Raw genomic sequence first — 24,945 nt, 5'->3', positions numbered from 1 at the left:
GCCCCCAGTCTCTCTCTCGCCCCCAGTCTCTCTCTCGCCCCCATTCTCTCTCTCGCCCCCAGTCTCTCTCTCGCACCCAGTCTCTCTCTCGCCCCCAGTCTCTCTCTCGCCCCCATTCTCTCTCTCGCCCCCAGTCTCTCTCTTGCTCCCATTCTCCTTCTTGCCCCCGGTTTCTCTCTCGTCCCCAGTCTCTCTCTCTCACCCCCAGTCTATCTGTTGCTCCCGTTCTCTCTCTCGCCCCCGGTCTCTCTCTCGCTCCCGTTCTCCTTCTTGCCCCCGGTCTCTCTCTTGCCCCTGGTTTCTCTCTCGCCCCCAGTCTCTCTCTCGCCCCCAGTCTCTCTCTCGCCCCCATTCTCTCTCTCGCCCCCAGTCTCTCTCTCGCCCCCGGTCTCTATCTCACCCCCGGTTTCTCTCTCACCCCCAGTCTCTCTCTCGCCCCCATTCTCTCTCTCGCCCCCATTCTCTCTCTCGCCCCCAGTCTCTCTCTCGCCCCCGGTCTCTCTCTCGCCCCCGGTTTCTCTCTCGCCCCCAGTCTCTCTCTCGCACCCAGTCTCTCTCTCGCACCCAGTCTCTCTCTCACCCCCGGTTTCTCTCTCGCTCCCAGTCTTTCACACGCTCCCAGGCTCTATCTCGCACCCAGTCTCTCTCTCGCCCCCAGTCTCTCTCTCGCACCCAGTCTCTCTCTTGCCCCCAGTCTCTCTCTCGCCCCCGGTCACTCTCTCACCCCCGATTTCTCTCTCGCCCCCAGTCTCTCTCTAGCACCCAGTCTCTCTCTAGCCCCCAGTCTCTCTCTCGCCCCCAGTCTCTCTCGCCCCCAGTCTCTCTAACGCCCCCGGTTTCTCTCTCGCCCCCAGTCTCTCTCTCGCACCCAGTCTCTCTCTCGCCCCCAGTCTCTCTCTCGCCCCCAGTCTCTCTCTCTCGCCCCCGGTCTCTCTCTCACCTCCGGTCTCTCTCTCGCCCCCATTCTCTCTCTCACTCCCGTTCTTTCTCTTGCCCCCGGTTTCTCTCTCGGCCTCAGTCTCTCTCTTGCCTCTGGTTTCTTTCTCGCCCCCAGTCTCTCTCTCGACCCCGGTTTCTCTCTCACCCCCAGTTTCTCTCTCGCCCCCGGTCTCTCTCTCGCCCCCGGTTTCTCTCTCGCCCCCAGTCCCTCTCTCGCCCCCGGTTTCTCTCTCGCCCCCAGTCTCTCTCTCGCCCCCGCTCTGTTTCGTCACTTCTAGTTTATCGTCACCCCCAGTCACTCATCAACCCCGGTCTCTTATCACCCCCGGTCTCCCTCGCCCCCATTCTCTCTCTCGCCCCCAGTCTCTCTCTTGCTCCCGTTCTCTCTCTCACTCCCAGTCTCTCTCTTGCCCCACTTTTCTCTCTCGCCCCCAGTCTCTCTCTCGCCGCCGGTCAGTTTCGTCACTCCTGATCTATCGTCATCCCCGGTATCTCATCAACCCCGGTCTCCCTAGTTCCCGGTCTCCCTCTGCCTCAGTCTCTATCGTCCCCGGTCTCTCTCTTCACCATTGGTCTCACTCACCCCCCGGTCTCTCTTGTCGCCCCCGGTGTCTCTCGCCCCTGGTCACTCGTCAAACCTGGTCTCTCTCGCTCCCAGTTTCTCTTGCCTCCGGTCTCTCTTGGCCCAATCTCTCAGGTGCCCCCAGTCTCTCTCGCCCCCCAGTCTCTCTCACTCCCGGTCCCTCGTCACCCCCCCCCGGTCTCTCTCGTCACTTCCTCTCTCTCTCTCTCCCTCGGTCTCCCACATCTCGCCCGGTCTCTCTCGCTCCGGGTCTCTCTCACACACCCCGGTCTCTCTCGCCCCACCAGGTCTCTCTCAATCCCAGACTCTCTCGTCCCCGGCCTCTCTTGCTGTCCCCGGTGTCTCTTGTCCCCGGTCTCCCTCAGCTCCCCCGGCCTCTCTTGCTGTCCCCAGTCTCTCTTGCCCCCGGTCTCTCTAGTCACCCCCGGTCGCACGTCCCCCCCAGTCTCTATCGCCCACCCCGTCTCTCTCTTGCCCCTGGTCTCTCTCTCTCTTGCACCCGATCACTCTTGCCCGCAGTCTCTCTTGTCGCCCCTGGTCTCTCATCGCCCCCAGGCTCTCTTGCCCCTCTGTCTCTCTCATCGACCCCGGTCTCTCTCTCGCCCCGAGGCTCTCTCGCCCCTGGTCTCTCGCGCCCTCAGTTCTCTCTCGCGCCCCCGGCTCTCTCTATCGCCCCCGGTCTGTCTCATCGCCCCCGGTCGCTCTTGCCCACAGTCTCACTTGTCACCCCTGGTCTCTCGTCGCCCCCGGGCTCTCTTGCCCCTCCGTCTCTCTCATTAACCCTGGTCTCTCATTGCCCCTGGCCTCTCGTTGTCCCTGGTCTCTCTCTCACCCCTGGTCTCTCTCGCCTCATGTCTCTCTCATCGTCCCCGGTCTCTCTCTTGCCCCCAGGCTCTATCGCCCCCTCCGGTCTCTCTCTTCGCCCCCGGTCTCTCTTGCCCCTGTTTTCTCTCGCCCCCGGTCTCTCACCCCCCTGGTCTCTCTTGACCCCGGATTCTCTCATCATCCCCTCTCTCTCGCCTCTGGTCTCTCTCGTGCCCGGTCTCTCTCGTCGTCCCCGGTCTCTCTCGCTCCCGGTCTCTCTCACCCCTGGTCTCTCTCGCCCCTTGGTGTCTCTCGCTCCCGGTCTCTCTCACCCCTGGTCTCTCTCACCCCCTGGTGTCTCTCGCTCCCGGTCTCTCTCACCCCCGGTCTCTCTCGCTCCCCCCCGTCTCTCTCGCACCCCCCGTCTCTCTCGCCCCCGGTCTCTCTCATCATCCCCTCTCTCTTGACCCCAGTCTCTCTCTCGCCCCCTTTCCCTCTAGCCCCCGGTCTCTCTCACCCCCACGCTCTCTCACCTCCGGTCTCTCTCTCGCCCCCGGTCTCTCTCTCGCCCCCGGTCTCTCTCTTGCCCTCGGTCTCTCTCTCGCCCCCGGTCTCTCTCTTGCCCCCCGGTCTCTCTCTCTCACACATAGTCTCTCTATCACCCCCGGTCACTCTTGCCCGCAAGTCTCTCTTGTCACCCCTGGTCTCTTGTCGCACCCGAGCACTCTTGCCCCTCCATCTCTCTCATCGTCCCCGGTCTCTCATCGCCCCTGGTCTCTTGTCATCCCTGGTCTCTCTCTCGCCCCAGTCTCTCTCATCAACCCCGGTCTCTCTCTCGCCCCTGGTATCTCTTGCCCCCGGCCTCTCCCGTTGCCCCCGGTCTCTCTCCTAACTCCCAGTCTCTCTTGCCCTCTATCTCTCTCTCGCCTCTCGCTCTCTCTGGTCCTCTGGTCTCCCTCACACCTGGCCTCTCTCGCCTCCCCCGGTTGCTCGTCACCCACTCTCTCTCTCGCCCCTGGTTTCTCTCGCCCTGGTATCTCTTTTCACCCCAGTCTCTCTCACACCTGGACTCTCCCCCACCCCCGGCATCTGATGTCGCCCCCGGTCTCCCTTATCTCTCCCAGTCTCTCTTGCCCCAGGTCTCTCTCGTCGCCGGTCACTCTCGCTCCCCCCCCCAGTCTCCCTCGTCTCCCCCGGTCACTCTCACCCCCGGTCTCCCTCGTCACCCCGTCTCTCTCGCCCCCGGTCTCTCTCGCCCCCGGTCTCTCTCGCCCCTGGTCTCTCTCCCCCCCTGTCTTTCTCACCCCCGGTCTCTCACACCCCCGGTCTCTCTCACCCCTGGTCTCTCTCCCTCCCTGTCTTTCTCATCCCCGGTCTCTCTCACCCCCGGTCTCTCTCGCCCCCGGTCTCTCGTCACCCCCGGTCACTCTCACCCCCAGTCTTTCTCACCCCCGGTCTCTCGTCACCCCCGGTCACTCTCATCCCCAGTCTTTCTCATCCCCGGTCTCTCTCACCCCCGGTCTCTCTCGCCCCCGGTCTCTCGTCACCCCCGGTCATTCTCACCCCCAGTCTTTCTCACCCCCGGTCTCTCTCGCCCCTGGTCTCTCGTCACCCCCGGTCACTCTCACCCCCAGTCTTTCTCACTCCCGGTCTCTCGTCAACCCCAGTCTTTCTCACCCCCAGTCTTTCTCACCCCCGGTCTCTTGTCTCCCCCGGTCTCTTGTCACCCCCAGTCTTTCTCACCCCCAGTCTTTCTCACCCCCGGTCTCTCGTCACCCCCGGTCACTCTCACCCCCAGTCTTTCTCACTCCCGGTCTCTCGTCAACCCCAGTCTTTCTCACCCCCAGTCTTTCTCACACCCAGTCCTTCTCACCCCCAGTCTCTCGTCACCCCCGGTCAGTCTCACCCCCAGTCTTTCTCACCCCCAGTCTCTCGTCACCCCCGGTCAGTCTCACCCCCAGTCTTTCTCACCCCCGGTCTCTCGTCACCCCCAGTCTTTCTCACCCCCAGTCTTTCTCACCCCCGGTCTCTCGTCTCCCCCGGTCTCTTGTCACCCCCAGTCTTTCTCACCCCCAGTCTTTCTCACCCCCGGTCTCTCGTCTCCCCCGGTCTCTTGTCACCCCCAGTCTTTCTCACCCCCAGTCTTTCTCACCCCCGGTCTCTCGTCACCCCCGGTCAATCTCACCCCCAGTCTTTCTCACCCCCGGCCTCTCTCGCCCCAGGTCACTCTCACCCCCCGTCTTTCTCAGCCCTGGTCTCTCATCACCCCCGGTCTCTCTCGCCCACAGTCTCTCTTGCCCCCGGTGTGTCCCGTCGCCCCCTGTCTCTTTCGCACCCGGCCTCTCTCGCTTCTCGGTCTCTCGCTTGCCCCCAGTCTCTCTCTATTGCCGTCCCCGGTCTCTCTCGCCCCCTGTCTCTCTTTGTCCCCTGTCTCTCTCTCTCTCTTATCCCCGGTCTTTCTATTGCCCCCAGTCTCTCTAGCCCCCCAGTCTCTCTCGCAAACCTGTCTCTCGCTCCCCAGTCTCTCTCTCGCCCCTGGTCACTCTTACCCCGGTCTCTCTCACTCCCGGTTTCTCGTCACCCCCGGTGTCTCGGCCCCGGTCTCTCTCGCCCACAGTCTCTCTCGTCCCCAGTCTGTCTCTAGCTCCCGGTCTCTCTCTCGCCACCCCCGGTCTCTCTCGCCCCCGTCTCTCTTTGCCCCTGGTCTCTCTCTCTTACCCACAGTCTCTCTCACCCCCGGTCTCTATCGTCACCCTCGGTCTCTCTCTCGCCCCAGGACTCTCTCTCGCCCCCGGTCCCTCTCACCCCCGGTCTCTCTCGCCCCCGTCTCTCTTTGCCCCCGGTCTCTCTCTCTCGCCCCAGGACTCTCTCGCCCCCGGTCCCTCTCACCCTCCGTCTCTCTCGCCCCAGTCTCTCTTGTCGCCCCCAGTCTCTCATCACCCCTAGTGTCTGCCACCCCGGTCTCTCTCACCCACAGTCTCTCTCACCCCCGGTCTGTCTTGTTGCTCCCTGCCTCTCTCGATCCCCGGCCTCTCTCGCTCCTGGTCTATCTCTCAACCCCCCAGTCACTCTCGCCCCCCGGTCTCTCTCGATCCCACTTTCTCTTGCCCCCAATCTCTCTCGTCGCCCCTGTTGTCTCTCGTCTCCCCCTGTCTCTCGCCCCCCGGTCTCTCTCACCCAAGGTTTCTTTTGCATCCCGGTCTCTCTCGCCCCCGGTCTTTCCCTCTCTCACTCCCGGTCTCTCTCTCTTTCACCCCCGGTCTCTGTCACCCCCGGTCACTCTCGCACCCCCGGTCTCTCTCGCACCCCCGGTCTCTCCCGTCACCCTCTCTCTCTCACCCCCGGTCTCTTTCTCGCCCCCGGTCTCACTCTCGTCCCCTGTCTCTCTCACCCCCGGTCTCCCTTGTTGCCCCCCCGTCTCTCTCGCCCCCGGTCTCTCTCGTTGTCCCTGGTCTCTCATCACCCCCGGGTCTCTCTCTCTACACCCCAATCTCTCTTTCCCCCGGAGGCTTTCACCCCCCCTCGGTCTCTTTCACCCCTGGTCTCTCTCTCTCTAGCCCCCGGTATCTTGCCCCAGTCTCTCTCGTCACCCCCTCCCTCTCACTCTCGGTCTCTTTCTCGCCCCCGGTCTCTCTACCCCCTTGGGCTCACTCTCTCGTCCCCTGTCTCTCTCCCCCCTGGCCTCTCTTTCACCCCCGGTCACTCTCACCCCCAGTCTCTCTCAACCCCACTTTCTCTCGCCCCCGGACTCTCTCGTCTCCCCCTGTCTCTCGCCCCCTTTCTCTCTCACCCCAGGTCTCTTTTGTGCCCCGGTCTGTCTTGCCCCACCTGTCTCTCTCACTCTCCACTCCTGTCTCTCTCTCGCCCCCGGTGTCTCTCGTCACCCCCTCTATCTCTCACCCCCGGTCTCTTTCTCACCCCCGGTCTCTCTCGCCCCTGGTCTCTCTCCCCCCTGTCTTTCTCGCCCCTGGACTTTCTCGCCCACAGTCTCTCTCACTCCCGGTCTGTCTCGTTGCCCCCCGTCCCTCTAGCCCCCCGGTCACTCTCGCAAACCCCTCTCTCTCACCCCCTCGGTCTCTCTTTATCCCCGGTCTCTCTCTCTCGCCTCCAGTCTCTCTCATCCCCGGTCTCTCTCTTGCCCTCGGTCTTTCTCACCTCCAGTCTCTCTTGCCCCCGGTCTCTATTGTCGCCCCTGGTCACTTGTCGCCCCCGGTCTCTCTCACCCCCAGTCTCTCTCGCCACCCGTCTCTCTCGTCGTCCCCGGTCTCTCGTCACCCCTGGGTCTCTCTCCACCCCAATCTCTCTTGCCCGCAGTGTCTTTTGCGCCCCCCCCCGGTCCCTCTCGTCCCCGGTCTCTCTCGCCTCCCCTGGTCTCTCTTGCCTGCCCTGGTCTCTCGCCCCTGGTCTCTCTCTTGTCACCCCCGGGTCTCTCTCGCCCCCCAGTCTCTCTCGTCCTCGGTCTCTCTCGCTTCCCCGGTCTCGCTCGGCCCCCCAGTCTCTCTCACCCCCCCAGTCTCTCTTGTCACCCCCGGTCTCTCGTCACCCACAGTGTCTTGCCCCCGGTCTCTCTTGCCCACTGTCTCTCTCGCCCCCGGTCTGTCTTGTCTCTCACTGTCTCTCTCACACCTGGCCTCCCTCCCTCCCCGGCCTCTCTCGCTCCCGGTCTCTCTCTTGCCCCTGTTCTCTCTTGACCCCACTTTCTCTCGCCCCCGGTCTCTATTGTCGCCCCCGGTCTCTCGTCGCCCCCGGTCGCTCGTCACCCCCGGTCTCTCACCCCCAGTCCCTCATCAACCCCGGTCTCTTGCCCCCAGTCACCATCTCGCCAAGGTCACACTCATGCTCCCAGTCTGTCTCATCGCCCCAGTCTCTCTTGTCAACCCCTCTCTCTCGCCCCCTCGGTTTCTCGTCACTGCCGGTCTCACACCCGCGGTCTCTCTTGCGCCCGGTCTCTCATCACCCCCGTTCTCTTGCGCCCCGGTTGCTCTCAGCCCCCCCTTGTCTCTCGTCACTCCTGGTCTCTCTCGCCTCCGGTCTCGCACACCCCCACTCTCTCAGGCACCCCCCGTCTCTCTCGTCCCCAGTTTCTCTCATACACCCGGTCTCTCTTATCACTCCCAGTCTCTCTCATCGCCCTCGGACTCTCTCGCCCCCATTCTCTCTTACCCCCCGGTCTCTCATCGCCCCCGGTCTCTCGTCGCCTCCGGTGTCTCGTCACACGCAGTCTCTTGCCACCAGTCTCTCTCGCGTCTGGTTTCTCTTGCCCCTGGTCTCTCTCGTCGCCCCTGATCTCTCGTCAACCCCGGTCTCTCACTTCTGATCTTTCTCGCGTCCGTTCTCTCTCACCGCCCCCGGTCTCTCTCTCGCCCCCTGTCTCTCTTTCGCCACGGTCTCTCTCGTCGCCCCCGGTCTGTCTCGTCGCCCCCCCGTCTCTCTTTTCACCCCCGTCTCTCTCACTCCCGGTCTCTCTCTCTCTCGCCCTCGGTCACTCTCGTCACTCCCGGTCTCTCTCGCCCCCGATTTCTCTCACTCCCTGGACTCTCACGTCACCCCGGTCTCTGTCTCTCTCAGCTCCGGTGTCTTGCATCACCACCCCACCCGGTACCTCTCATTGCCCACGGTCTCTCTTGTCACCCCCAGTCTCTCTCGCGCCCCCGGTCTCTCTCGCCCCAAGTCTCTCTCGTCACCCCCGGTCTCTCGTCAACTCCGGTCTCTCGTCACCACCGGTCTCTCGTCAGCCCCGGTCTCTCTTGGCACCCCGGGTCTTTCGTCACCCCTGGTCTCTCTCGCCTCTGGTCTCACTCACCCCTGGTCTCTCAGGCGGACCCCGTCTCCCTCGTCCCCTGGTCTCTTTTGCCCTGGTCTCTTGTCAACCCCCCCCGGTCTCTCTCACCCCCGGTCTCTCTCGCCCCCGGTGTCATTCACCACCCCCCCTCCATCCGGTCTCTAATCGGCCCCGGTCTCTCATCATCCCCGGTCTCTTGCTCCGGGTCTCTCTTGACCACGGTATCTCTCGTCGCCCCCGGTCTCCCTCGTTGACCCTATCTCGCATCGCCCCCGGTCTCTCTCGACCCCGTTCTCTCTCGTTCACCCCGATCTCTTGTCACCCCCGGTTTCTCTCGTCACTGGTCTCCCTCGTCGCCCCCGGTCTCTCTCGCCCCAGTTCTCTTTGCCTATGGTCTCTTGTCAATCCGGGTCTCTCTCACACCCCCACCCTCCCCACCCCAGTCCCTCTCACCCCCGGTCTCTCTCACTAAGGGTCTCTCTTGCCCCAAGTCTCTCTTTTTGCCCCCGGTCTCTTGTCACCCCCGATGTCTTGCCCCCTGTCTCCCTTCTCCCTTGATCTCTCTCGTTCCCCCGTCTCTCTTGTCACCCTCTCTCTCACCCCCCGCTCTCTGTCCCCCTCAGTTTCTCTCGCCATCGGTCTCTCTCATCCTTGGTCTCTGTCACCTCTCACCCAGTGGTGTCTCATCGCCCTCAGTCTCTCATCGACCTGGTCTCTCGTCACACACAGACTCTCAACCCGGTCTTTCTCGCCCCCAGTTTCTCTCGCTGCCCCTGGTCTTTCTCTCACCCTCTTGTCTCTCTCTTGCCTCCCCGTCTCTCTCTCTCGCCACCAAGCCCCCCCCACGTCTCTCTCTCTCGCCCCCCCCGTCTCTCTCTCTCGCTCCCGGTCTGTCTTGTCGACCCGGTCTCTCTTGTCAACCCCTCTCTCTTGCCCCCAGTCTCTCGCATCACCCCCGGTCTATCTCGCACCCCCCGTTCTCTCTCTCACGCCCTCAGTCTCTCTCTTGCCTCCCCGGTCTCTCTCTCTCTCGCCTCCCCAGTCTGTCTCTCTCCCATCCCCAGACTGTCTCGTCACCCCGGTCTCTCTTGTGAACCCCTCTCTCTCACCCGCGGTCCCTCTCACCCCTGGTTTTTCTCTCACTCTCACTCTCTCTCTCGCCCCCGGTCTCAATCGCCCCCGGTCTATCTCGCACCCTCTGTTCTCTCTCTCACGCCCTTGGTCTCTCTCTCACCCTCCTGGTCTCTCTCTTGCCCCCGGTCTCTCTCTGGCCCCCGGTCTCTCTTTGCCCCCTGTCTCTCTCATCAACCCCTCTCTCTCAACCCAGTCTCTCTCGTTATCCCTGGTCTCTCTTATCTCCCCCGGTTCCTCTTGCCCCCGGTCTCTCTCTTGCCACGGGTCTCTATCGCCCCCGGTCTCTCTCTCTCTCGCCACGGTCTCTCTCTTGTTACAGGTCTCTATCGCCCCCGGTCTCTCTCTCTCTCGCCACGGTCTCTCTCTTGCCCCCGGTCTGTCTTGTTGCCCCAGTCTCTCTCGTGAACCCCTCTCTCTCGCCCTTGGTCTCTTCCCCCCCCCCCCCCACCCCGGTTGCTCTCTCACCCCCGGTCTCTATCATCCCTGGTCTTTATCGCCCCGTTCTCTCTCTCTTGCCACAGTCTCTCTCTCGCCCCCGGTTTGTCTCATCGCCCCGGTCTCTCTTGTGAACCCCTCTCTCACCCCAGTCACTCTCACCCCCGGACTCTCTCTCTCATGCCCCCGGTCTCTCTCTCACTGCCCCCTCCCCCCCACCGGTCTCACTCTTGCCCCTGGTCTCTCTCACCCCCGGTCTCTCTTGCTGCCCTGGGACTCTCTCTCTCGCGCCCCTGGTCTCTCTTCCTGCCCTGGGACTGTCTCTCTTGCGCCCCTGGTCTCTCTCTCTCGTCCCCCAGTCTCTCTCTCGCCCCCTGTCTCTCATCGCCCCAGTCTCTCTCGCCCCCGATCTCTCTCGTTGCCCCCGGTCTCTCGTTACCCCCAGTCTCTCTTCAACCCCGGTCTCTCTTGTACGCGGTCTGTCCTGTCACCCCCTCTCTCTCGCCCTCAGTCTCCCTCTCACCACGGTCTCACTCTCACTCTCGCTCCCGGTCTATCTTGTCGCCAACAGTCTCTCTTGTCAACCCTTCTCTCATCCCCCCTGGTCTCTCTCTTGTCCCCGGTCTCTCAACACCCAGATCTCGTCAACCCCGGTCTCTCTCCCCCGGTATCTCTCAACCCGGTCTTTCTTTCCACCCCCAGCCTCTCTCATCGTCCCCAGTCTGTCTCGTCACCCCCAGTCTCTCCCACCCCCACTCTCTCTCATCACCCCCACCCCGGTCTCTCTCGCCCCCGGTCTCTCTCTAGCCCCCCCCCCCGGTCTCTCTCGCCCCCGGTTTCTCTCTCGCCCCTGTTCTCTCTCGTACCCCCCCCCACCCCGTTCTCTCTCGTCCTGCCCGGTTTCTCGTTTCCCCAGGTCTCTCTCGTCCCCGGTCTCTCTCGCTTCTGGTCTGTCTCATCGGCTCCTGTCTCACTCACCCCCGGTCTCTCTTGTTGCCCCCTGACTCTAACTCTCCCTGGTCTCTCTCGCCCCCGGTCTCTCTCACTCCCGGTCTCTAAATCTCTCCAGTCTCTCTCGCCCCCGGTCTCTAAATCTCCCCGGTCTCTCTCGCCCCCGGTCTCTAAATCTCCCCGGTCTCTCTCGCCCCAGTCTCTAACTGTCCCCGGTCTCTCTTGTCGCCCCCTGTCTCTAACTCTCCCCGGTCTCTCTCGCCCCCGGTCTCTAACTCTCCCCCGTCTCTCTTGCCTCCCGGTCTCTAAATCTCCCCGGTCTCTCTCGCCCCCGGTCTCTAACTCTCCCCGGTCTCTCTCGCCCCCCGGTCTCTAAATCTCCCCGGTCTCTCTCTCCCCCAGTCTCTGACTCTCCCCAGTCTCTGTCGCCCCCAGTCTCTGACTCTCCCCAGTCTCTGACTCTCCCCAGTCTCTGACTCTCCCCAGTCTCTGTCTCCCCCAGTCTCTGACTCTCCCCAGTCTCTGTCGCCCCCAGTCTCTAACTCTCCCCAGTCTCTGTCGCCCCCGGTGTCTAAATCTCCCTGGTCTCTCTCACCCCCGGTCTCGAACTCTCCCCAGTCTCTCTCGCCCCCAGTCTCTAACTCTCCCTGGTCTCTCTCGCCACCGGTCTCTCTCTCACCCCCAGTCTCTCATTGCCCCCGGTTTCTCTCGCCCCTGGTCTCTCTCTCGTACCCCCACCCCCCGGTCTCTCTCTGCCCCATTCTCTCGTCGCGCCCGGTTTCTCGTTGCCCCAGGTCTCTCTTGTCCCCGGTCTCTCTTGTCCCCTGTCTCTCTCGCTCCTGGTCTGTCACGTCGACTCCTGTCCTGCTCACCCCCAGTCTGTCTTGTCGCCCCCTGTCTCTAACTCTCCCCAGTCTCTCTCACCCCCAGTCTCTGACTCACCCTGGTCTCTCTCGCCCCCGGTCTCTCGTCACCCTGGTGTCTCTCACCTCTGGTCTCTCATCTCTCCGGGTCTCTCTCTCCCCTTGATCTCTCTCGCACCCCCCCCCCCCGGGTCTCTCTTGTCCCTGTTCTCTCTCGCCCCTGGATTCTCTCACCCCCCCACCATCTCTCTCACACCCCCCACCCCCACCCCGGTCTCTCTTGCCTCTGTTCTCTCTCGCCCCCAGGCTCTCTCGTCACTCCGGCTCTCTCGTCACCCCGGCTCTCTCGTCAGCCGCTCTCTCTCGCCCCCGGTCTCTCTCATCGCCCCCCGGTCTCTCTCGCCCCCCTGCGTCTCTCACCTCTGATCTCTCTCACCCTCCCTGGTCTCTCGTTGCACCCCCCGCCCCCGTCTCTCTCTCGCCTCTGTTCTTGCTCGCCTCCCCCCAATCTCTCTCAATCCCCGGTCTCTCTCGCCCCCGGTCACTCACCCCCCGGTCTCTCTCGTCACCCCCAGTCTCTCTCTCCACCAGTCTCTCGTCATTCCTGGTCTCATTCACGCCCAGTCTCTCTCACCTCCGGTCTCTCACGTCAACCCCCCTCTCTCACCCCCTTTCTCTCTCTCGCCCCTGGTCTCTCTTGCCCCCGGTCTCTCTCCCCCACCCCCCCCAGACTCTCTCGCCAGCCCCGGTCTCTCTCATCGCCTCTGGTCTCCCTCGCCGCAGAGTCTCTCACCACCTCCCCCCACCACCCCCGTCTCTCTCACCCCCCCCCCCCCGCCCGGTCTCTCTCACCCCCCCCAGTCTCTCATGCTCCTGGTTTCTCTCATCACCCCCCGGTCTCACACGTCCCCGGTTTCTCTCGTCACCCCTTGTCTCTCTCTCGCACCCCCTCCCTCTCACACCCCCCCGCTCTCCCGCCCTCCCCTTGGCCCCTTTTCTCTCGCACCCCCCCACCGACCCCCTCTCTCTCTCACCGCCTCTCTCTCTCGTCACACCCTCTCACTCACCCCCGGTCTCTCTCGACCCCCGGTGTTCTCACACCCCTGATTTCTCTCGTCACCCCCGGTCTCTCTCTAATCCCCGGTCTCTTTCATCGCCCCCTCTCTCTTGCCCCCCTCGCCCCCCACTGTGTCTCGCGCCCCTCTCTCTTGCTCCCCTCTCTCTCTCTCGCCACCCCCCTCTCTCTCAGCCCCCCTCTCTTGCCCCCCTTCTCTCGCACCCTCTCTCTCTCTTTCTCACTGCCTCACTCTCTCTCATCACCCCCTCTGTCTCGCCCCCGGTCTCTCTCGACCCCCTGGTCTCTCACGGCTCTGGTTTCTCTCGTCGCCCCCGGTCTCTCTCTTGTCCCCGGTCTCTTTCCTCGCCCCCAGTCTCTCGTCGCCCCCTCTGTCTCTCACCCCCTCTGTCTCTCTCGCCCCCACCTCTCTCGCCCCCCCTCTCTCGCACCCCTGTCTCTCTTGTCTCCACTCTCTCGCCCCCACCCCTCTCTCGGCCTCCCCTCTCTCGCCCCCCTCTCTCTCGCACCCCCCGTTTCTCCCACCCCTTTTGTCCATTCCCTCTCTCTCTCTCACCTGCCTCCTCTCTCTCTCTCTTGCCCCTCTCTCTCACCCCCCTGTCTCTCGTCCCCCCACCCTGTCTCTCCCTGCTCTTTCACACTCTCTCGAATCACTGTCGCCTCATCTCCCTTTCTCTCCTCCTCTCCCTCTCTCTCCTTCTCGCCCCTGTCTCTCTCTCTTTCTCTTGCTGCGATCTCCATCCCTGTCTTGCCCCCTCTGTTAGCCCCCCTCGCGTTCCCTCTGTCAACTCCATCCCTCTCTCCTCTCTCTCTCTCTCTCTCTGTCAGGGAGGGAGAGAGGGAAGAGTGGAGGCAGGTGGAGAAACCGGGATTGGGGGTGTGTGTGATAGAGACGGGAGAATGAATGAGAGTGAAAAGGAGAGGTGTTGAGAAGGAAAGAGTATGCAGAGATAGAGAGGGAGAGCAATGAGGAGAAAGGGTAGGGGAGAGGAAATGGGGAGTCCAGGTGGGAGTGGGGGGACAGAGGGAGTTAAACCCAGCTCCTGAGCTCAGGGCGCGGTGCCCTCCCCTTCCCTGAGGACCAGGACTTGGGGCTGAGTCTGTCTCTCTCCAGCTCAGCTTCTCCAACACAAAGACACACAACAACATCGGTCACTCAACATTTTTATTGGTTACAAATGGAAGTGATGGATACAGTCAGTGGGATGGTGCCTTTTCTCACTGGCCCCTGAGTTGTGAGAAACATTGAAATGTTTCCCTGTAACCCCCCTGTGGGATAAGGATGGACAAACCAGCGCTACCCTCAGTCTGTTACCATAGCGAGAGGCTGCTCCATCGCTGAAACACTGAACTGAAATGAGAAAATCCCGGATGGATTGATTAATGAGGGAATTTGATGGATGGATGGATTTGGGTGAAGGGATATTTCAGCACATTCTTCAGCTGCTGCCTGAACTTAGTCTGGGTCACGGCATAAATCGCGGTGTTTGTGCAGCAACTGAGGAGCTGCAGCATGAAGCCCAATTCCCCCACAAAGGGATAGAGATACACAGACCGATACCCAATCCAATCCATCCGGTACCATATAGAATACAGCATAAACGTTGACCATAACAGGATGAAATTGGCCGAGATCACAAACAGTAAAATGATGGATTTTTTTCGGTTTCTCATTTCAGTGTCAGACTGAGCGTCCCCATTGGTGTGAGCGCGGAGTCTCCTGCGGGCTCTGCTGGTCACTAAAATGTGTCTGACGGTGAGAACATTGAGCAGCAGAATCAGGAGAAATGCGACACCCGGGGTTAGAAAGTGGTGGAGGAACTCGATTGTGATCCAGACTCTGGAGAATACAACAGCGTCTGTTGCATCACAAAACCAGGGGTGGTTCCCCAGCACATACCGAGCCTCGAGCATAAAATACCAGAAAATGTTCTTTAAACAGCTCAGCACAGTCACTGCTCCCAGAACCACAGCCGCCGTTTTCTCACTGCAATATTTACTTTTCAGCTTCTGGCAACAAATGGCCACAAACCGATCAAAGGTGAAAGTGACGGTGAACCAGACAGAGCAGTCAGTAGCTGCATAAAGCAGGACGGCGTGGATATTACACACGGGGACGGAGTACATCAGGAAATAAAACTGTTCCTCATAAACAATGGGAATGTGTCTCAGGATCAGGTCGAGGATAATGACCAGGAGATCTGCCACTGCCATGGCCCCCAGGTAACATCTGACACATGGAGACAATCCACAATCTTTATAAAGCAGGACGTAGATGGTCACTACGTTAACTGTGAGGAAGGAAAACAAACCCATTATCCATCAGCCTGGAGGCAAAGGGACCCATTTGATCAGGGACACAGTGAGATTTTCAAATGTGTCCCTGTATTCAGGGATTTATTAAAATAATTGGAGCTGGAATAACAAATGGGAAGGTCTGAATTACTGACAAATATATGACATAAACCACAAGAAACCAGGGGGCGTTCATCCCTCCCCAAACACACAGAGACACATCCATAAGGACAGATGTTTTCTAGAACATTCCCACACACTCGATCACTCGAGAGCAGACACAGGTCACTCCTTCCCAGTTCCTAATAGGGAGGGTGGGAACGTTGCTGTCCTGAAGGATTCTCTCCCAGTTTCCTGAAGACAAACGGAGTTTGTGAATTTCTGTATTTTGGTCTAAATTGTGGTTGATCCTGTGTCGTGGAGAAATGTAAACGCAGGGAAAACGTATTCACCCCTTTAACTTCCTGAGGGGCCTTCGGAACAGTGTCTCCTTCTCCCTGGAATGGGATCTCTTCCCTCGGGATCTTATCATTTGTTCAATTCACTGACTTCCGGCCGTTCACAAACAATGTCAGGGACAGAACGTTCCGGGGAATGGCAGTTATAGAATGTTGGGGACAGAACGTTCCGGGGAATGTCAGTTATAGAATGTCAGGGACAGAACGTTCCGGGGAATGTCAGTAATAGAATGTCAGGGACAGAACGTTCCGGGGAATGTCAGTTATATAATGTCAGGGACAGAACGTTCCGGGGAATGTCAGTTATAGAATGTCGGGGACAGAACGTTCCGGGAAATGTCAGTAATAGAATGTCAGGGACAGAACGTTCCGGGGAATGTCAGTTATAGAATGTCAGGGACAGAACGTTCCGGGGAATGTCAGTTATAGAATGTCGGGGACAGAACGTTCCGGGAAATGTCAGTAATAGAATGTCAGGGACAGAACGTTCCGGGGAATGTCAGTTATAGAATGTCAGGGACAGAACGTTCCGAGGAATGTCAGTTATAGAATGTCGGGGACAGAATGTTCCGGGGAACCCCTTGACCTGTCCATGACCTTTCCCCATACCCACTCCACCAACACGATGTACTGTGCCTGGGGTGACATTAACATTAATGGGGTGAGAGACGGAGGATCCAATCACAGGAATGGGAACTAAAGGCATTGCCCGAGCAGCTGAAATGGTTAGATATACCACATTCTCAATCCACCTCCCAGAACCAGCCCAGACACCATACACCCAGAGGAGATATCTGTTCACCGTGGAACACTGTACAGACCAGGCCAGTGTCCTGCTCAGTACAATCCAGCAATCTGTCCAGATTCATCCATTACACTGGGACAATACAACCCAGCAATCTGTCCAGATCCATCCATTACACTGGGACAGTACAACCAAGAAATCTGTCCAGATTCATCCATTACACTGGGACAGTACGACCCAGCAATCTGTCCAGATTCATCCATTACACTGGAACAGTACAACCAAGAAATCTGTCCAGATTCATCCATTACACTGCGACAGTACAACCCAGCAATCCGTCCAGATTCATCCATTACACTGGGACAGTACAACCCAGCAATCCGTCCAGATTCATCCATTACACTGGGACAGTACAACCCAGCAATCTGTCCAGATTCATCCATTACACTGGTACAGTACAACCCAGCAATCTGTCCAGATTCATCCATTACACTGGGACAGTACAACCCAGCAATCTGCCCAGATTCATCCATTACACTGGGACAGTACAACCCAGCAATCTGTCCAGATTCATCCATTTCACTGGGACAGTACAACCCAGCAATCCGTCCAGATTCATCCATGACACTGGGACAGTACAACCCAGCAATCCGTCAAGATTCATCCATTACACTGGGACAGTACAACCCAGCAATCCGTCCAGATTCATCCATGACACTGGGACACTACAACCCAGCAATCCGTCCAGATTCATCCATTACACTTGGACAGAACAACCCAGAAATCCGTCCAGATTCATCCATTACACTGGGATAGTACAACCCAGCAATCCTTTCAGATTCATCCATTACACTGGGACAGTACAACCCACCAATCCGTGCAGATTCATCCATTACACTGGGACAGTACAACCCAGCAATCTGTCCAGATTCATCCATTACACTGGGACAGTACAATACAGCAATCTGTCCAGATTCATCCATTACACTGGGACAATACAACCCAGCAATCCTTCCAGATTCATCCATTACACTGTGACAATACAACCCAGCAATCTGTCCAGATTCATCCATTACACTGGGACAGTACAACCCAGCAATCTGTCCAGATTCATCCATTACACTGGGACAGTACAATCAGCAATCTGCCCAGATTCATCCATTACACTGGGACAGTACAACCCAGCAATCTGTCCAGATTCATCCATTACACTGGGACAGTACAACCCAGCAATCTGTTCAGATTCATCCATTACACTGGGACAGTACAACCCAGCAATCCGTCCAGATTCATCCATGACACTGGGACAGGACAACCCAGCAATCCGTCCAGATTCATCCATTACACTGGGACAGTACAACCCAGCAATCCGTCCAGATTCATCCATGACACTGGGACAGTACAACCCAGCAATCCGTCCAGATTCATCCATTACACTGGGACAGAACAACCCAGCAATCCGTCCAGATTCATCCATTACACTGGGACAGTACAACCCAGCAATCCGTCCAGATTCATCCATTACACTGGGACAGTACAATCAGCAATCCTTCCAGATTCATGCATTACACTGTGACAATACAACCCAGCAATCCGTCCAGATTCATCCATTACACTGGGACAGTACAACCCAGCAATCTGTCCAGATTCATCCATTGCACTGGGACAGTACAACCCAGCAATCTGTCCAGATTCATCCATTACACAGGGACAGTACAACCCAGCAATCCGTCCAGATTCATCCATTACACTGTGACAGTACAACCCAGCAATCTGTCCAGATTCATCCATTACACTGGGACAGTACAACCCAGCAACCTGCCCAGATTCATCCATTACACTGGGACAGTACAACCCAGCAATCCGTCCAGATTCATCCATTACACTGTGACAGTACAACCCATCAATCTGTCCAGATTCATCCATTACACTGGGACAGTACAACCCAGCAATCTGTCCAGATTCATCCATTACACTGGGACAATACAACCCAGCAATCTGTCCAGATTCATCCATTACACTGTGACAGTACAACCCAGCAATCTGTCCAGATTCATCCATTACCCTGGGACAGCACAACCCAGCAATCTGTCCAGATTCATCCATTACACTGGGACAGTACAACCCAGCAATCTGTCCTGACTCATCCATTACACTGTGACAGTACAACCCAGCAATCTGCCCAGATTCATCCATTAAACTGGGGCAGTGCAACCCATCAATCTGTCCAGATTCATCCATTACCCTGGGACAGCACAACCCAGCAATCTGTCCAGATTCATCCATTACACTGGGACAGTACAACCCACCAATCTGTCCTGATTCATCCATTACACTGTGACAGTACAACCCAGCAATCTGTCCAGATTCATCCATTACACTGGGACAGTACAACCCAGCAATCTGTCCTGATTCATCCATTACACTGGGACGGTACAACCCAGCAATCTGCCCAGATTCATCCATTAAACTGGGGCAGTGCAACCCAGCAATCTGGCCAGATTCATCCATTACACTGGGACAGTACAACCCAGCAATCTGCCCAGATTCATCCATTACACTGGGACAGTACAACCCAGCAATCTGCCCAGATTCATCCATTACACTGGGACAGTACACCACAGCAATATGCCCAGATTCATCCATTACACTGGGACTGTACAACCCAGCAATCTGCCCAGATTCATCCATTACACCGGGACAGTACAACCCAGCAATCTGCCCAGATTCATCCATTACACTGGGACAGTACACCACAGCAATATGCCCAGATTCATCCATTACACTGGGACTGTACAACCCAGCAATCTGTCCAGATTCATCCATTACACTGGGACAGTACAACCCAGCAATCTGTCCAGATTCATCCATTACACTGGGACAGTACAACCCAGCAATCTGGCCAGATTCATCCATTACACTGGGACAGTACAACCCAGCAATCTGTCCAGATTCATCCATTACACTGGGACAATACAACCCAGCAATCTGTCCAGATTCATCCATTACACTGTGACAATACAACCCAGCAATCTGTCCAGATTCATCCATTACACTGGGACAGTACAACCCAGCAATCTGGCCAGATTCATCCATTACACTGGGACAGTACAACCCAGCAATCTGCCCAGATTCATCCATTACACTGGGACAGTACAACCCAGCAATCTGCCCAGATTCATCCATTACTCTGGGGCAGTACAACCCAGCAATCCGTCCAGATTCATTCATTACACTGGGACAGAACAACCCAGCAATCTGTCCAGATTCATCCATTACACTGGGACAGTACAACCCAGCAGTCTGCCCAGATTCATCCATAAAACTGGGGCAGTGCAACCCATCAATCTGTCCAGATTCATCCATTACACTGGGACAGTACAACCCAGCAATCTGTCCAGATTCATCCATTACTCTGGAACAATACAACCCAGCAATCTGTCCAGATTCATCCATTACACTGGGACAGTACAACCCAGTAATCTGTCCAGATTCATCCATTACACTGGGACAGTACAATCAGCAATCCTTCCAGATTCATCCATTACACTGTGACAATACAACCCAGCAATCCGTCCAGATTCATCCATTACACTGGGACAGTACAACCCAGTAATCTGCCCAGATTCATCCATTACTCTGGGGCAGTACAACCAACAATCTGCCCAGATTCATCCATTACTCTGGGGCAGTACAACTCAGCAATCCGTCCAGATTCATCCATTGCACTGTGACAGTACAACCCAGCAATCTGTCCAGATTCATCCATTACACTGGGACAGTACAACCCAGCAATCCGTCCAGATTCATCAATTACACTGGGACAGTACAACCCAGCAATCTGTCCAGATTCATCCATTACACTGGGACAGTACAACCCAGCAATCTGCCCAGATTCATCCATTACTCTGGGGCAGTACAACCCAGCAATCTGCCCAGATTCATCCATTACTCTGGGGCAGTACAACCCAGCAATCTGCCCAGATTCATCCATTACACTGGGACAGTACAACCCAGCAATCTGCCCAGATTCATCCATTACTCTGGGGCAGTACAACCCAGCAATCTGCCCAGATTCATCCATTACACTGGGGCAGTACAACCCAGCAATCTGCCCAGATTCATCCATTACACTGGGACAGTACAACCCAGCAATCTGTCCAGATTCATCCATTACACTGGGACAGTACAACCCAGCAATCCGTCCAGATTCATCAATTACACTGGGACAGTACAACCCAGCAATCCGTCCAGATTCATCCATTACACTGGGACAGTACAACCCAGCAATCCGTCCAGATTCATCAATTACACTGGGACAGTACAACCCAGCAATCTGTCCAGATTCATCCATTACACTGGGACAGTACAACCCAGCAATCTGCCCATATTCATCCATTACTCTGGGGCAGTACAACCCAGCAATCTGCCCAGATTCATCCATTACACTGGGACAGTACAACCCAGCAATCTGTCCAGATTCATCCATTACACTGGGGCAGTACAACCCAGCAATCTGCCCAGATTCATCCATTACACTGGGACAGTACAACCCAGCAATCTGTCCAGATTCATCCATTACACTGGGACAGTACAACCCAGCAATCTGCCCAGATTCATCCATTACACTGGGACAGTACAACCCAGCAATCTGTCCAGATTCATCCATTACACTGGGACCGTACAACCCAGCAATCTGTCCAGATTCATCCATTACACTGGGACAGTACAACCCAGCAATCTGTCCAGATTCATCCATTACACTGGGACAGTACAACCCAGCAATCTGTCCAGATTCATCCATTACACTGGGACAGTACAACCCAGCAATCTGTCCAGATTCATCCATTACACTGGGACAGTACAACCCAGCAATCTGTCCAGATTCATCCATTACACTGGGACAGTACAACCCAGCAATCTGTCCAGATTCATCCATTACACTGGGACAGTACAACCCAGCAATCTGTCCAGATTCATCCATTACACTGGGACAGTACAACCCAGCAATCTGTCCAGATTCATCCATTATACTGGGACAGTACAACCCAGCAATCCGTCCAGATTGATCCATTAAACAGGGTCAGTACAACCCAGCAATCTGTCCAGATTCATCCATTACACTGGGAGCGTACAACCCAGCAATCTCTCCAGATTCATCCATTACACTGGGACAGTAGAACCCAGCATCTGTCCAGATTCATCCATTACACTGGAACAGTACAACCCAGCAATCTGTCCAGATTCATCCATTACACTGGGACAGTACAACCCAGCAAACCGTCCAGATTCATCCATTACACTGTGACAGTACAACCCAGCAATCCGTCCAGATTCATTCATTGCACTGGGACAATACAACCTAGCAATCTGTCCAGATTCATCCATTGCACTGGGACAGTACAACCCAGCAATCTGTCCAGATTCATCCATTACACTGGGACAGTACAAATCAGCAATCTGTCCAGATTCATCCATTACACTGGGACAGTACAACCCAGCAATCTGTCCAGATTCATCCATTACACTGGGACAGTAGAAAACAGCAATCTGTCCAGATTCATCCATTACACTGGGACAGTACAACCCAGCAATCTGTCCAGATTCATCCATTACACTGGGACAGTACAACCCAGCAATCTGTCCAGATTCATCCATTACACCGGAACAGTACAACCCAGCAATCTGTCCAGATTCATCCATTACACTGGGATAGTACAACCCAGCAATCTGTCCAGATTTATCCATTACACTGGGACAGTAAAACCCAGTAATCTGTCCAGATTCATCCATTACACTGGGACAGTACAACCCAGCAATCTGTCCAGATTCATCCATTACACTGGGACAATACAACCCAGCAATCTGTCCAGATTCATCCATTACAATGGGACAGTACAACCCAGCAATCTGTCCAGATTCATCCATTACACTGGGACAGTACAAGCCAGCAATCTGTCCAGATTCATCCATTACACTGGGACAGTACAACTCAGCAATCCGTCCAAATTCATCCATTGCACTGGGACAATACAACCCAGCAATCTGTCCAGATTCATCCATTACAGTGGGACAATACAACCCAGCAATCTGTCCAGATTCATCCATTACACTGGGACAGTACAACCCAGCAATCTGTCCAGATTCATCCATTACACTGTGACAGTACAACCCAGCAATCCGTCCAGATTCATCCATTACACTGGGACAGTACAACCCACAATCTGTCCAGATTCATCCATTACACTGGGACAGTACATCCCAGCAATCTGTCCAGATTCATCCATTACACCGGGACAGTACAACCCAGCAATCTGTCCAGATTCATCCATTACACTGGGATAATACAACCCAGCAATCTGTCCAGAGTGGAACACTGCGCAGATCATGTCAGGGCACTTATCTTCAAACGCAGATGACACATGTGTACACTATGGAAAACTGGGACAGAGACAGAAAAGCTTCAGTTGCTGGAATCTAAAGAAGACAGGCAGGAAGCTTGGAGAACACAGCAAGCCATGCTGTGAAGTAGAGAAGTCGACGATTCAGGTGTATCCCTTCTGCAAGATTCCTGACGGAGGTCTACACCGAAACATCAAATTCCACTCCTCCTGATGCTGCCTGGCTTGCTGTGTTCCGCCAGCAAGTATTCAGCATGGGAAACAGTGCAGACCACACCCGTGCATTGATCTATAAACGCGGACTAGATATCTGTCCAGCACGGGGAGCTTTGCAGACCACAACAGTGCATTCATCAATAAACCTCAAACAGATAGTCTGACCAGCACAGCGAACTATGCCGTGATTACTCGTGAATTAATCTGTAAACCAGGAGGTGTTACCCTCCCAGCCGGTAGGACTGTGAACCCCACCCCAGTGCATTGATCTGTAACCCAGGAGCAGTTACCCTCCCAGCATGTAGGACTGTGAATCCCACCACAGTGCATTGATCTTTAACCCAGGAGCAGTTACCCTCCCAGCATGTAGGACTGTGTACACCACCCCAGTGCATTGATCTGTAACCCAGGAGCAGTTACCCTCCCAACATGTAGGACTGTGTCCACCATCCCAGTGCATTGATCTGCAACCCAGGAGCAGTTACCCTCCTAGCATTTGGGACTGTGTACACCACTCCAGGACAATTTTTGGAACCCAGGACCAGTTCCCCTACCAGCATGTAATACTGTGTACACCACCCCAGTGCATTGATCTGTAGACCAGGAGCAGTTACCTTCCCAACATCCAGGACTTTGTATACCACCCCAGTGCATTGATCTGTAGATCAGGAGCAGTTACCTTCCCAACATCTAGGACATTGTATCTCACCCCAGTGCATTGATCTGTAACCCAGAAGCAGTTACCCTCCCAGAATGGAGAGCTGTGTACACCAGCCCAGTGCATTGATCTGTAAACCAGGAGCAGTTACCCTCCCAGCATGTCGGACTGTGTACATCACCCCAGTACATTGATCTGTAAAAGAGGACCAGTTAGCCTCCCAGCTTTTAGGACTGTGTACCCCAACCCAGTGCATTGATCTGTAACGCAGGAGCAGTTACCTCCCAGCATGTAGGACTGTGTACACCATCCAGGTACACTGATCTGTAACCCAGGAGCAGTTAGCCTCCAAGCATGTACGACTGTGTATACCACCCCAGTACATTGATCTGGAAACCAGGAGCAGTTATCTTCCCAGCATGTAGGACTGTGTACCCCACCCCAGTGCATTGATCTGTAACCCAGGAGCAGTTACCCTCCCAGCATGTAGGACTGTGTACTCCACCACAGTGCATTGATCTGTAACCCAGGATCGATTACCCTCCCAGCATGTAGCACTGTGTATATTGCCCCAGTACATTGATGTGTAAAACAGGAGCAGTTACCCTCGCAGCATGTAGGACTGTGTACACCACCCCTGTGCATTCATCTGTAACCCAGGAGCAGTTATCCTCCCAGCATGTAGGACTGCGAACACCAGCCCAGTGCATTGATCTGTATACCAGGAGCAGTTACCCCCACCCCCACCCCCCAGCATGTAGGACTGCATACTCCACCCCAGTGCATTGATCTGTAACCAAGGAGCAGTTACCCTCTCAGCATGTAGGACTGCGTACACCACCCCAGTGCATTGATCTTTAACCCAGGAGCAGTTACCCTCCCATCATGAAGGACTGTGTACCCCACCCCAGTACATTGATCTGTAACCCAGGAGCAGTTACCCTCCCAGCATGAAGGACTGTGTACCCCACCCCAGTGCATTGATCTTTAACCCAGGAGCAGTTACCCTCCCAGCATGTAGGACTGTGTACACCACCCCAGTACATTGATCTGTAACCAGGAGCAGTTACCACCCCAGCATGTAGGACTGTGTACATCACCCCAGTACATTGATCTGTAAAAGAGGAGCAGTTACCCTCCCAGCCGGTAGGACTGTGTGCCCCACCCCAGTGCATTGATCTGTAACCCAGGTGCAGTTACCTCCCAGCATGTAGGACTGTGTACATCACCCAGGTACACTGATCTGTAACCCAGGAGCAGTTAGCCTCCAAACATGTCCGACTGTGTATAGCACCCGATTACATTGATCTGTAAACCAGGACCAGTTAACTTCCCAACATCTAGGACATTGTACCTCACCCCAGTGTATTGATCTGTAACCCAGGAGCAGTTACCCTCCCAGCATGTAGGACTGTGTACACCACCCCAGTGCATTGATCTGTAACCCAGGAGCAGTTACCCTCCCAGCATGTAGGACTGCGTACACCACCCCAGTACATTGATCTGCAACCCATGAGCAGTTACCCTCTCAGCATGGAGGACTGTGTACACCACACAGGTACATTGATCTGTAACCCAGGAGCTGTTAGCCTCCAAGCATGTCCGA

General features: G+C 56.4%; 1 long non-coding RNA gene across 1 annotated transcript in view; it reads left to right on the top strand.

Annotated features, from left to right (window-relative positions):
* LOC140453842 (uncharacterized) overlaps positions 1–24,945 on the top strand; it is a 65,166-nt gene that overhangs the window by 9,011 nt on the left and 31,210 nt on the right. The window contains exon 2 of the long non-coding RNA XR_011952500.1: positions 14,574–14,789. This is a non-coding gene — a long non-coding RNA (uncharacterized lncRNA). The remainder of the gene's footprint in view (positions 1–14,573; positions 14,790–24,945) is intronic.

Source organism: Chiloscyllium punctatum, chromosome 28, assembly GCF_047496795.1.
Source record: "Chiloscyllium punctatum isolate Juve2018m chromosome 28, sChiPun1.3, whole genome shotgun sequence".
Classification (NCBI taxonomy): domain Eukaryota; kingdom Metazoa; phylum Chordata; class Chondrichthyes; order Orectolobiformes; family Hemiscylliidae; genus Chiloscyllium; species Chiloscyllium punctatum.
Note: the sequence above shows the minus strand (reverse complement) of the source record. Positions and strands in the feature narration are given on the sequence as shown.